Consider the following 12,821-nt stretch of genomic DNA (forward strand, 5'->3'; position numbering starts at 1 on the left):
CTCTTCTACCTAGTAGTGGAATTGCTGGGGCATATGGTAATTCTCTGTTTAACCTTTTGAGGTATTGCCAGATGTTTTCCAAAGTCATTGGTCCATTTTATAATCTTACCAGCAGGGGCATCCTCGCCAAAACTTCTTTTTTCTCTGTCATTTTGATTAAAGCCATCCCAGTGTGAAGTAGTATCTGCTTGTGGTTTTGATTTGCATTTCTCTGACGGCAAATGACATTGAGCCTCTTTCATGTGCTTATTGGCTATTTGTGTATCTTCTTGGGAGAAATGTGTTACTCAGATCCTTCAATTGTTTTTTAATTGCATTATTTGTTGTTTTATCATTGAGTTATGAGTTCTCTATATATTCAAGATACAAGTCCATCCTTTATCACATGTATGGTTTGCAAATATTTGCTTCTAGCCTGTGGGTTGTCTCTTCATTTTCATTTTCTTTTTTTTTTTTTTTTTTGGTCTTTTTAGCTATTTCTTGGGCCGCTTCCACGGCATATGGAGGTTCCCAGGCCAGGGGTCGAATCGGAGCTGTAGCCACCGGCCTACGCCAGAGCCACAGCAACGCGGGATCCGAGCCGCGTCTGCAACCTACACCACAGCTCACCGCAACCCCAGATTCTTCACCCACTGAGCAAGGCCAGGGATCGAACCCGCAGCCTCATGGTTCCTAGTCGGATTCGTTAACCACTGCGCCACGACGGGAACTCCGTCTCTTCATTTTCTTGATGGCCCATTGAAGGACAAAAGTTTTTAATTTTGACCAGGTCTGTCTAATTTTTCTGTTGTGGCTTGTGTTTTGGCGTTATCTCCATTCTCTAATCCAAGGTCACAAAGATTTATCCCTAGGCTTTCTTCTCAGAGATTTATAGTTTCAGCTTTTATATTCTTCAGGTTGTCTTCCCATTAAACAGTAAATCTATGTGCTCTGTGTAAGGATGTCAGAACATAAAGAACTTTCTCATTCTTTTTTACAGCTGTGTACTATTCAATTTTATGGATGTACCACAATTTAATTTACCTAGTCCTCTGTTGATGGACATTTAGATTGTTCTCAGCATTTTGCTTATGCAACACAACCTCAGGGAACATCTTTGAACATAGGTGGCCATGTCAGACACACATGAGTTTCTGCCTAGGAGTAGGATTGCTGGGTCCACAGGCATGTGCTTTTGGTTCTGAATAGGTGATGCCAGATTGCCTTCCACTCCTGGCAGCAATGTCTAGAATATGAATTGTTGATTAATAATTGCAGTTACTGTGTATTGAATGCTCATTAAGTACCAGCACTGCATATACTGTCACAATGACCCTGAAGGTCAGAATTGAAATCCCCACGCTACAGTGATCTGAGGTCGCAGGGTCTCTCTGATGCTGATCCTGCTCACTTCCCACCATCCTGTCTAGCCCCCATGCCTTCAGAGCGCCTAAACCCCTTCTGAAATAACTACTGGAAGGATGCAAATTTAGCACGTGGTGCCCAGAACATCTGTTTCTAAGACATTTACTCATGCAGAAAGCAAGGGCTGTTCAGTCACTAGGGAATCTTGAATGAGCGCCTACTGTATGCCTGGCACTGTGCCAGGAGCTGGGGTGGGGGTGGGGTGCCAAGATGGTGAGAAGTGGCCTCTGTCTGTAGGCTGCATCCCTTTTAATAAAGCAGCTAAGATTCAAAGAGAGACCTTAGGAAGGTGGTCTGACTCAGGGTTCGGAGGTCTCGCTTTGGGTCAGGCAAATGTTGGTTCGATCCTGACTCCATCCCATGTCACTTTGGGCAACTTATTTCCCCTCTCAGGACCTTGATTTTCTCACCTGTAAAGTGGCATTGCTAATAGCACCTACTGGCATATGGAGACACATTAACTGTATTATCCTTGTTGGCAAAGTGCCTGAGGGAATCAAAGGTAAGAAATATGGCCGGGCATCAGGGACGCCTTTGAAGGGAGGAATCAGAGAGAAGGACTTTTGGTTGAAACTTGGAGGAGGGACAGCTCAGGAGCTGGGGGATGGCATACTACAGAGATGGGACAGGGCATGTCCGGGCACAGAGGCAGGACAGCCCCTAGGCTCATGGGAAGAGCAGCAGCTAGCCTGGCTGGAGTATCACATTTGCGCTGGTGCCTGTAGAAGAAGATGCAACTGGAGCTCCTTCCAGGAACCATGAGTCCAGATGTGGGTATTATTTGACTGGTGTTAAATGGGAGCCATGGAACAATTGTGGAGCCAGCCGCCCTGCTCTGCTTATTCCCATCTACAGCTTGGGCTGCCTCCTTGGGGCAGGCTTCCCCAAACCTCATTTCTTCTTGAAGCGTAGCCTGGAACAGTGTTTAAGAATGAGAGTTCTGGAGTTCCTGTTGGGGTGCAGTGGAAACAAATCTGACTAGTATCCATGAGGAGATGGGTTTGATCCCTGGCCTCGCTCAGTGGGTCAGGGATCTGGCATTACCATGAGCTGTGGTATAGGTGGCAGACGGAGCTCCAATCCTGTGTTGCTATAGCTCCGATTCGACCCCTCGCCTGGGAACTTCCATATGCCATGGGTGCGGCCCTAGAAAGCAAAAAAAAAAAGAACAAGTGTTCTAAGGCCAGGCCGCCTGAGTTGGTCTCTGGCTCAGCGACTTATGAGCTGCGTGACCTTGGGCATGTCACTTAACCTCTCTGGGCCTCAGTTTCCTCAGCCATAAAAAGGAGTTACTGCTACTTCTTGGGGTTACGATGAAGTGTAAATGAGTTAATATATGCCTGGCACACAGCAGGCACTCCATATATGTCAGTTGTTACAGAGAAGGAAGGCAATGGCATTAGGTTTTACTCTGCCTATTTCTCAGATGGGAAAATCAAGGCCCTCTGAAAGTGAGTGAATGCCCAAGGTCCCTTTGGAAGGCCAGGAAGGTTCATCTACTCATTTATTCATTCAGCAAATCCAAGTTGAGCACCCACTCTGTGTTAGGTGGTAGATACTGGGGCTCCAGTCAGGGAGCAAGACAGCCTCCACCCCAAGGAGCCCCTGCTCCACTCCCAGGTTGCTGAAAGTCAGGATAGTCCTTGTCTCAGACACTCATATGCTGTTCCTTTGTCACACCTGTGTCCTGCCCAGGCCAGAAAGGAATGAGGGTTTTTTTTTTTTTTTTTTTTTGGTTTTTAGGGCCTCACCCGTGGCATAAAGAGGTTCCTAGGCTAGGGGTCGAGTTGGAGCTGTAGCCGCTGGCCTATGCCACAGCCATGCAACACAGGATCCAAGCTGCGTCTGCGACCTACACCACAGCTCACAGCAATGCCAGATCCTTAAGCCACCAAGTGAGGCCAGGGATCGAACCTATATCCTCATGGATACTAGTTGGATTCACTTCCGCTGAGCCACATCGGGAACTCCCAGGAATTCGGATTTTTAACAAGAAGTGTCTTGTGAACCAGGCTCTTCCCATCTCCAAAACCTGGACAAAAGAATAATGTGAGTCCGGAGTTCCCGTCGTGGCGCAGTGGTTAACGAATCCGACTAGGAACCATGAGGTTGCGGGTTCGGTCCCTGCCCTTGCTCAGTGGGTTAACGATCCGGCGTTGCCGTGAGCTGTGGTGTAGGTTGCAGAGGCGGCTCGGATCCCACGTTGCTGTGGCTCTGGCGTAGGCCGGTGGCTATAGCTCCGATTCAACCCCTAGCCTGGGAACCTCCATATGCCGTGGGAGCGGCCCAAGAAATAGCAACAACAACAACAACAACAAAGACAAAAGACAAAAAAAAAAAGAATAATGTGAGTCCAAATGACCTGCTGTATCCCACCTTTCCTCTCGCTGAAGAAACCGAGACTCAGAGAAGAGGGTCCCAGGCCTCTCGAGTGTCAGCACATGCCCTTCCCCGAAGCCCCATAGGTCCCGGGACAGGAGGTCAGGAGCAAGGGGCATCGTAGAACGCAGTTGGATTCTGGACAAAGTTTAAGTGGAGCCAACAGGATTTGCTGCTGGATGGGATGGGTGGGGGGCAGGGTGAGAGAAAGAGGGAGGAATCACAGATGACTCCTGGGAGTTTGGTCTGAGTAAGTGGAGATGGAGAAGCTTCTGGTGGAGGAGATTTGGTGGTGATGGCCGGGCAGTGGAGGGGGTTGGCATGGTCCAAATGCTTGTTGCATAAATAGATGGATGCTTTTCCTGGCCCTCCAGAGGGGCCCTGGACACACACTTGCTTTCAGGTCTATCCATTCCGCCAAATAAATGCAGAGGAGAGGCCTATGCTGGAGGTGTCACCAGGGGTGGGGTGGGGGCACTAGAGGGACAAGGTTCAAGGACTGGGTCCTGGGACTGCGAACATTAGGAAGTTCTGAGATTTTCCAACTCCTAAGTATTAGCAATAAATTCAAAATTGTAATAAACCTCTGCATGCCACCACCCCCCCCCAGTGCAAGTTAGGGCCTCTGATATATCAGTCTGGAGTTTTGAGACTGCCTGAGTCTGAGCATGGATCTCAATTCCCAGCTCTGTGTCTTTAGATGAGTGACTCAGCCTCTCGGAGCCTTAGTGTTCCTCATCTGTAAAATGGGAATGATAATAGCGCTTACCTCCTGGGCTTCTAGTACAGGTTCTATAGCTGATGGTTATAATGAAACACTATTCATGATGGGTTTTATTAGCAACCAAGGGAGATGATGCCAAAGGGGAGCAGAACACTGGGCTTTGAGTTTGTCCTGGGGTTGGATCCCAACCCTGCCTTGACAACTCAGTGAGCCAGGACTAGGTTTTAGAGCTCACTGAAGAGGAAGTTTGTTGCTCTTGGAGTTGAGTGATGGCCAGGAGGCCTGTTGAGGCCTCTGAGCCCCACCAACCACTCTCTCTTCCTGCCTCCTTCCCTCCAGCCTCGCCCACCCACCACCTCCCACCCTTCCACCCCACAGCTGGAATGATCTTTCCAAAGCACAAATCCCAGCATGGTTTTTCTCTGCCTGGAGAAAAACCGTATTGGCTCCCTGCTGCCTTCAGGGAAAAGCCCCAGAGCCTTAGCATGGCAGGGGGAGGTAGAGGGTGGCCCGCACCCCTCTTTGTTCATTTCCTTTCACCAACCCTGCTTATGTGCCAGCTGCACCCAGCCCCTCATCACCCTCTGCTTGTGCATCATCCATCCCGCAGTGATTGAGCACTGCTATTTCTCAGATCTCTCCCGCCAGGGACCCCACTTCTTCTCCAAGGTCTCCCTCTTACCCCTTCCTGTCTATAGCCACAAGCAGCCAGGGGGAGTGTTTAAAAATGGAATGTGGGAGTTCCCATAGTGGCTCAGTGGTTAACGAACCCGACTAGTATCCATGAGGACACGGGTTCGATCCCTGGCCTCGCTCAGTGGGTTAAGGATCCAGTGTTGCCGTGAGCTGTGGAGTAGGTTTCAGACACAGCTCGGATCCCATGTTGCTGTGACTGTGGTGTAGGCCAGTGTCTACAGCTCCAATTAGACCCCTAGCCTGGGAACCTCCATATGGCATGGTGAGGCCCTAAAAAGACAAAAGACCAAAAAAAAAAAAAAGAATGTGGATGGTGTCACCTGCCTACTTAAAAATCCCTCTGTGGCCGCCTGCTCCACTGTGAATAAAACCACAGCCCCCGTCCTGTCCCTCCAGCCATGTTTTGCAGGTTCCCTGCCGTCCACTCACCGAGACCTAAGACGCCATCCGCCTTGCCACCCGTGGGCCTTTGCACAGGCTCTTTCACCTCACAGATGCCCTCACTGTCACTCCTTCAGGAAGACCTCCCTGACCGCCTGCTCTCATCACCCCACCTCGGCACCCCCACAGGTCCAAAGCCCAGGTTCAGGAAGCAGGGCTGCAGGGACTGCCTGCAACTCTCAAGTGCCTGTCAGGGTGCCGGTATCCACCCTGTGTTGGCAAAAACCCCACTCATCCTTCAAAGGCTCAGCCCAGATGTCACCTCCTCTGTGAAGCCTTCCTTCCTTAACACAGCCCACAGCCCCACCCTGTTCCCAAGGCCCCTCCGGATCACTCCCTCCCAGTGCATCCCGAAGGCAGGGACGGCCCTGGCGTGGTTTCCTGTGAGCTTTCTTTTCTTCCCTTTCTGTCTCCCACACTCAACAGTATAATTATCACTGAATGGCAAGCTCCTCAAGGCCAAAAAAGCAGCGGCAACTGAGAGCTTCTATTTACTGAGCGAGCACCGACTCTGTGCAAGCACTTCCTGCATCCTCTCCTTAAATCCCCACCACCCTGTGGGGTTGGTTCTCCCCAAAGCCCCACCTTCAGGAGAAGCCAATGGAGGTTTAAAGAGGTTAAGTCACAAGCCCACAGTCACACCCAGCAAGTCTGACATCAGAGCTGGAGTTTTGATGAACAACAGCAGTAACTTACTGATGGAAGCAGTAACTTCCATCCTCCAGGTGCTGTGCTGAGCCCTAGTCAGGGGTTTCATGCTCATAACTCTGCCTGTGGCCTCTTTTACGACTGGCGGAACGGAGGCATGGAAAGGTTATGAGTAACTTGCTGACGCCCAGGAAGCTAGTAATACTGGAGCATGGTAGGATTTGAACCCATGCCATCTGGCTCTGGGTCACGCTCTCCATCAGCCTCATGTCGTGCCAGCTAGGCGCTGTCCCCTCCTGCCTCTGACCTGCCTGGGATGGTTCTCTGGCACTCGGCACCCCCAACACCTGGAATGCCAGCCCTCGGGGGGCACTAGTTAGTGGTCGTGTGATGAATGAGGGAGCAGATAGGCCAGTGGACGTGGGGTCCTGCCCTGGCCACCTCGGAGCCTTTATATCTGGAATAGCCCCTCTCCCGGGCTCGGTGCCCCCCAACCACCCGGTTGTCCAGACAGCCCCAGGGAAGGACCAGATCCATAAACATGAGGCTCCACTCGGGCCCAGGAGGGGCTCTGGGCACTGTACAAGTCCTCAATATTATTGCTTTATTGTCATTTAAATGGTGCCTGCCTCAAACAGGCCACCCAGTTCTAGCCACCAGCACTGGACAAAACCCCCATTGAAAAGCCAATTACAATCACTCCATCTAAATTGTCATGGATTTGTATAGAAAATTACATCTCCATTTAGTGCCGAAGCGACATCGTGGGCCCGGACAGAGGGGAGGCTGGCCGTTTACCCCGCCGGCTCGGCGCGGGTGCCGCAGGCTGAGAGAAAGCCCCGAGCTGCTGAGCCTTGGCCGGCCCGGGGAACAAAGGCCAGTTTGTGGGGGCCTGGAGAGAAGCTGGGCCTCTCAGGGCGGCTCAGATTCCAGGCCTGGGCCGATGGACCCTGCACCGCCAGCTGGTCTCCCCTGCTGGCGGCTGTGGCCAGACGAGCTCCTGACAGCCGGCTTCAGGCGGCCCGTCAGCCCGCCACCCTCCGAGGCGGCTGGAGCTTGGCTCGCGTCCACGCTGCCAGGAAGTGAAGCAGGTCTGGCCCAGAGAGCACTGGACTGGGATCCTGAAATCCTGGTTTCATTCATTCCTTCCTCCTTTCATTCACACGCTCTGAAGTGCCTGCCGGTGGTGTCTGAAGCAAGGGAGCTGGGGAGGGAGCTCCAGCTTTGGGGTGTCCTGGTTTGGGTTCCATCCAGACTCTGTCCTCAAGAGCTGTGAGAAGCAGGCTACTTCTTTCGTTCACTTCATTCTGAAGTGGTTGAGCACCTACTATGTGCCAGAGGACAGGACAAAATGGGCCCGATCCTTGGACCTTAAAGTCCGGTGGGGCGTCCAATGTTCCACAGGCGATGAGCGCTCTGAGGGACGTGAACAGGGGCTGCTAGGCTCTGGGGAGGAGCTGGGTAAGTAGGCAGCTCAGGAGGAGCCGGTCATGCCAAGAGCAACTGGCAGGGGCGTTCCGGGCAGAGGCAACAATGTGCGCACGATGGGGCAGGCAGCAAGGCGGGTGAGCGATGAGGTCAATGGGGCCACTGAGGACCTGTGGGCCTCTTCCCTGAGCTTCCGTGTCCTCGTCTGTGGAAATGGGAATGAGGACCTGAGGTGCGGGGACTTGGGCCGGGACTCAGGGAGATAAGGTATGTAAGATCTCAGCGAAGCTGGGTACAGGATGCCCCCTGGTTCACTAAGATAGCCTGACTTAGGCGGCACTGTCTGTGGACCAGATGCGGACAGGGGCCTTGCACGCATGAGCTACTTCATCCTCCCAACACCCCTGGGGAGGCAGGGCTGTTTCCCCCATTTCACGGATAAGGAAACTGAGGGACCAGCACAGGTCAGCTAATAATTTGTGGCTATTCCAGTAGTTTTTACTCTGGATTAAGCCCAAGGCCTGGCGCGGAGCAGACCCTCAGAGTACATCTGGAAGGCAGAGGCTGGGCAAGCATGGGAGCTCTGTGTGCACGCATATGTGACTCTGAGACCAGGTGTACCTGGCTGTGTGGGATTCTGTGTGTGGTTGTATGTGACTCTGAGTGTGTGTGACGGCTTCTCACAGGGTCACACACTTGTCTCCCAGAGTTCTCGCCCCGAACGCCCCGTGGCTCTGGGGACTGTCAGACGGGCCTTGTGTGGGGCTGTGTCAGACCGTATCGCTGCCTACACGTGTCTGTCTGGGCCCACAGGGCCACTTGGCACCCTTCCTGGGATGGCTGGCAGGCCCTGAGGCTACGGTGGGGCAGGATGGGTAGGTTCAGAGGTGAGGAGGGCAGAGTCCCCATCCTCCCCCACCCAGCCCCATCAGGCAGACCGGCAAGTGGAAAAAATGTTCACACCCTGGGCAGGCGGGTGTCTGCCCCAGCGGGACTGCTCTGTGCACACAAAACAAGTTCTTCTGGTATCAGCTCTAGTTTGGCAGGAAGTGGCTTCTGGGTGGCAGGAAGTTGGATTCAGCTCATATCAGCCCCGGCCGAGGGGCAGGAGAGCAGTTATCTGGAGTGAAACAGAGTTACCGAGAAGCGGGGCCCCAGCACTCTGTACCTGATAGAGCTGAGGGCACAGCCCACCCCTCTCGGCCATTTGGGGTATAAATGGGTCTGAGAGAGATCTGCCACCCATCAAGTGCCTCCTGGGCCCCAGACCCCAAACAGAGCTCACCCTCACCTCCCATTGCCCCCCTGCAGCAGATGTGCAGACTGAGACTCTGAGAAGTAGTGACTTCCTTGAGACAAGCAGAAGGAACAGGAGGAGAGAAACAGAGAGAAATCAACAGGACAAGAGAAAAACCAAGACAGAGAGCAAAGAGGAGAGGGGAGGTGGGACTGGGAAGTAGAAGGTAGTGGAATGAATGCAGAAAGCAATGACACCTTGCTGGTGGGAAGACGTGTAGAGTCCCCACTGCCTTCTAGGCCCTCACATGGACATCACAGCTGATCTTGAGATCCCAAACCCATTTCCTAGAGGAGGAAAGTGAGATCCACAGAGCCTTACTAGCCAAGCCAGACCTGGCATCTAGGTCTGATTCCAAAGCCCCTGTTCTTTCCAGCCACGCCCCTGTGCCCACCTTCTAGGGAAGGGAAGTCCTAAAAGGGATGTTGATCACATGAGTTGTTTGGGGATGGTGAGGAATGCATTGAGTTGGCCGGTGGAGAGCCAGGGTTCAGACCTGGGCAGAGTGGCTGCAAACCCATGTGCTTAACCGTGTGACAGGGTGTGCCCAGCATGATGCCAGAGGAGTCAGAGAAAGCCATGGTCCTGCCCTTAGGCTGAGACCCAAGGGTCCAGCCACTGATCTGAAGCCCCAAAGCTCCACCTGGCAAGAAACGGAATCCCTCAACTGCCAGCCCCGGACACCCTGTACCCACCCCCAGCCCCCATTGGAGCCCCTGGGGAGTGGGCCACCGGTCCTTCTGTTCTCATCCCAAAAGCAGCACCCAAGCTGTTCCCTGGCTGAGATGCTGATTTGAAGCTCGGTTTGCATGTCGTTTGCACATTACTCAGTGCATGTCAGAAGGTACGAACATCTCCCTTTCCTGGAGAGGGCTGCTAGGCCCCCCTGCCCTCCTCCAGACAGCAAAAATGCCAGCCGGCTAGACAGGGAGCTGCGCCCTGGCCTCTGACAGCACCCGCCTGCTGCCACCTCCCCCATTCCCTCCTGGAGCCAAATTTAGGCAGCTCTGCTACTGAGAGATGGGGAGAGCAGAGGCAGGAAATGGTGAGGTTGGAGACAGCCCGGCCTTGGCCCAGGCAGGGTGGGGCAGCCCCAGGGGTGCCCCTGTCCCTAAAGCCCTTGGCCCAACCTCCCCCCCACCCCTCCTCCCACAGGAATGCAGGCCGGGTTGGGGAACGCTGGGTTCTCAGCAGCAGCCCAGGGTGCTGGCTACCCTGGCCATGAGGGAGGAGGGAGAGATGGAGGGAGGGAGGGAGGAGGTCATGGCCGGGGCAGTGGGGAAGGGATCAGATAGCCTCCTCCTGCCCCAGACACCCGCCGCCGCCACTGGGGACAGGAGCCCGCTCTGCTTCTCAGCACTTCCTGCCCCTCCTTGGTGTGCACCCCCCACCCCCAGGCCTGACTGTGGTGTGGGGGACAGGAGGCATAGCTGGGCCTTTGGGGACTGAACTCCCCTAAAAGTCTCCACAAAGCCATCAAAGCCTGGGCTAGCCTTTCACCCTGATGGTCTTGGTTTCCCTATCTGGGAAATGGCGAGGCTGGCCTCCAGTGATTTCCAAGTGGATATCCTCACTGAGAGCAAGGGTTTCTGGGAGGTCTGGCAAAAATTAGGGACGTGGCAGTGGCTTAGGCCTAGGAACATCGATTTTTTCAGGTATGGCTAAGAGAAGCAGCTCCTCACTGATGCTGGGACAGGATGTGGGTGGGCTGAACAATGAAAGGAGGAGAAGGCCTGGGCCGATTAAGGCCTTGGGGATGGAGTTAATAGTGCCCTGTAGCTGAGAGCATGGATTTTGGGGTGTGGCTACAGGGGTTGAATCCCAGCTCTGCCACTCTCTTCTCCACGCCTGTGGACAAGTTGCTTCAGCTTTCAGTGCCTCAGTTTCCCCACCTGTAAGATGGAGGTAATAAACCTCCTAGGGCTGCTGGGAAAGTGAAATGAGGCAGTGAACGCTTGGCACACATTAAGTACACCATGATGCCGGCCACCAGTGTGATTGTTTTGTCTCCCTGAGCGGTTTGGAGGCCCCGAAGCTATAACGGATGTGGACACGATGGGGAGGCGCTGTAGTTTGGTGATTAAATGGGCATCGGGATGGGGGTTCAAGTCTGCATGACCCTGGGCAAATGGCCACACCCCGCTGTTCCCTGGGCGGGGAAGAGCAGAGGCGCCTACCGCAGAGGGTCTGTGAGGATTACACAGATCAGGCTTGGCACGGCGCCTGGCACATAGCGGGCGCTCCCTGAAGGAGAGCTGGCCAGATCGAATGGTACCGCCCGGCACAAAGGACAGGTGGGCAGCGTCCCGGGAGGGCGGGAGCGGAGCAGGTGCGCCGAGAGTGGGGAGGCGGGGCCAGGAGAGGGGTAACGCAAGGGCCGCCAGGCGGGCGCGCGCGCAGCAGGTGCGTGTCGAATGGGCGGGGCCCCGCGCGGGCGGGGTCTCCAGGTGAGCGGGCGCGCGCGCGCCAAGAGGCCGGAGCTGGGGACGCGCGTCACCCCGGCCCACCCGCGGAAAGAGTCCCTGTGTCTTTAACGCCCTCCTCCCCGCGTACCCCCCCGCCCCCTTTGTGCGCCCCCCCACCCAGGCTGCAGCCGCGGAGCCGTCCCCCCTGCACTGACAGCTGGTATCTAATTACTGTGTGAGAATGGAAAGTCAGGCTGTCCCAGCTCCGGGGAGAGGGGATTAACGTCTCCTGCAGAATACACTTCCTCTGGTGGGTTGCCATGGTTACTCTCATTACCTGCCTGCCCGCGAGGAGCCCGCGCGAGCCGCTCCAACAGGCCCTCCGAACCCGGGCCCGGCGCGCGCGCACGCGCGCGCCTCCCGGCCCCTCCCCGCCGAGGCGCACGCGCATGCGCCGTGGGGGGAGCGCGAGCGGCCTCACTCCCGCCCCCCGCCCCCCGCCCGAGCAGCTGTCAGTGGCGCGCGCTGCCGGGCCGGCCTCAGCGCGCGCTGTCAACAGTCATTAGCGCGGCCCGCTCCCCTCCCCCACCTCCAGCGCCTCCCCCTCCTCCTCCTCCTCTCCCCCCCAGCCCAGGGTGGGGCCCGCACCTGGGGCCCCCAGCTCGTTAGCGCACCCGGGCAGCCCGCCGCGGCCCGAAGGGAACCCGCCGCGGGGCCTGCTTGGCTCAGGGCCGCCCCCTTCCGCCTAGAACCAAGGCCCTCAGCACCCTTCAGCGACCCTATTCCCTGCCCTTGGCCACAGCGCCCCAGGGAGGCGGGTCTCCAGAATTCTGGAGCGCTCCCCTCCACAGTAGTGGCGGCAGCGGTCATTTATGGATGTCTCCTCGCCTAGGGTGGGCACCTATTTGTGCATTCTGTGGGTTCCCCCAGCCTTCCTGTGAAGTGGCGAAAGGCATTGTGTATACTTTGTCACCTCTGCACAGGAGGGAACTGAGGCCTAAGCAGGCCAGCCCCTTGCCCAGGGTCAAAGCTGGATTGTCCTCAGTCCTGTGACTTCACCTAGAGCACCTGCTTCCTCCTGGCACCCCCAGGCCAGAATCCCCAAGCCAGGCCCCACCCTATCTTGCTTGAGAGCACCTTAGCTACTCTTTCCCCCCCTCCATAAGAGGGGGACACTTTGGCCCACTGCACCCCTTTCTGTTTCCACTCCTCTCCTCAACGCTTGCAGACATCTCAGACATTCTTTTGTTAACCAAGAAGGGGAAAAAAAGGAGCAAAAAGAAATATACAGAGCTGCCCAAAGGATATGGCATCCCTCAAAGATAGCTGTTGTTTGGGGGCTGCTCCCACGCAACTTTCTCTGTGGCCCGGGGTGTGCATTTTGGTCCCCGGCGTGATT

The 12,821-nt window shown here is 55.2% G+C and overlaps 1 protein-coding gene and 1 long non-coding RNA gene across 4 annotated transcripts in view; one reads left to right on the forward strand and one right to left on the reverse strand.

The window, feature by feature from the left end:
* The window catches only part of NOL4L (nucleolar protein 4 like), a 131,679-nt gene that overhangs the window by 32,521 nt on the left and 86,337 nt on the right, over positions 1 to 12,821 (forward strand). The window lies entirely within an intron of this gene.
* Positions 6,880 to 11,814, reverse strand: LOC125122690 (uncharacterized). Its single transcript, XR_007133875.1, has 2 exons — positions 11,760 to 11,814; positions 6,880 to 7,925 (listed from the first exon to the last, which is right to left on the reverse strand). It is a non-coding gene; the product is annotated as an uncharacterized LOC125122690 (long non-coding RNA).

The sequence above is a fragment of the Phacochoerus africanus genome, chromosome 3 (assembly GCF_016906955.1).
Source record: "Phacochoerus africanus isolate WHEZ1 chromosome 3, ROS_Pafr_v1, whole genome shotgun sequence".
NCBI classification, from domain to species: Eukaryota; Metazoa; Chordata; class Mammalia; order Artiodactyla; family Suidae; genus Phacochoerus; species Phacochoerus africanus.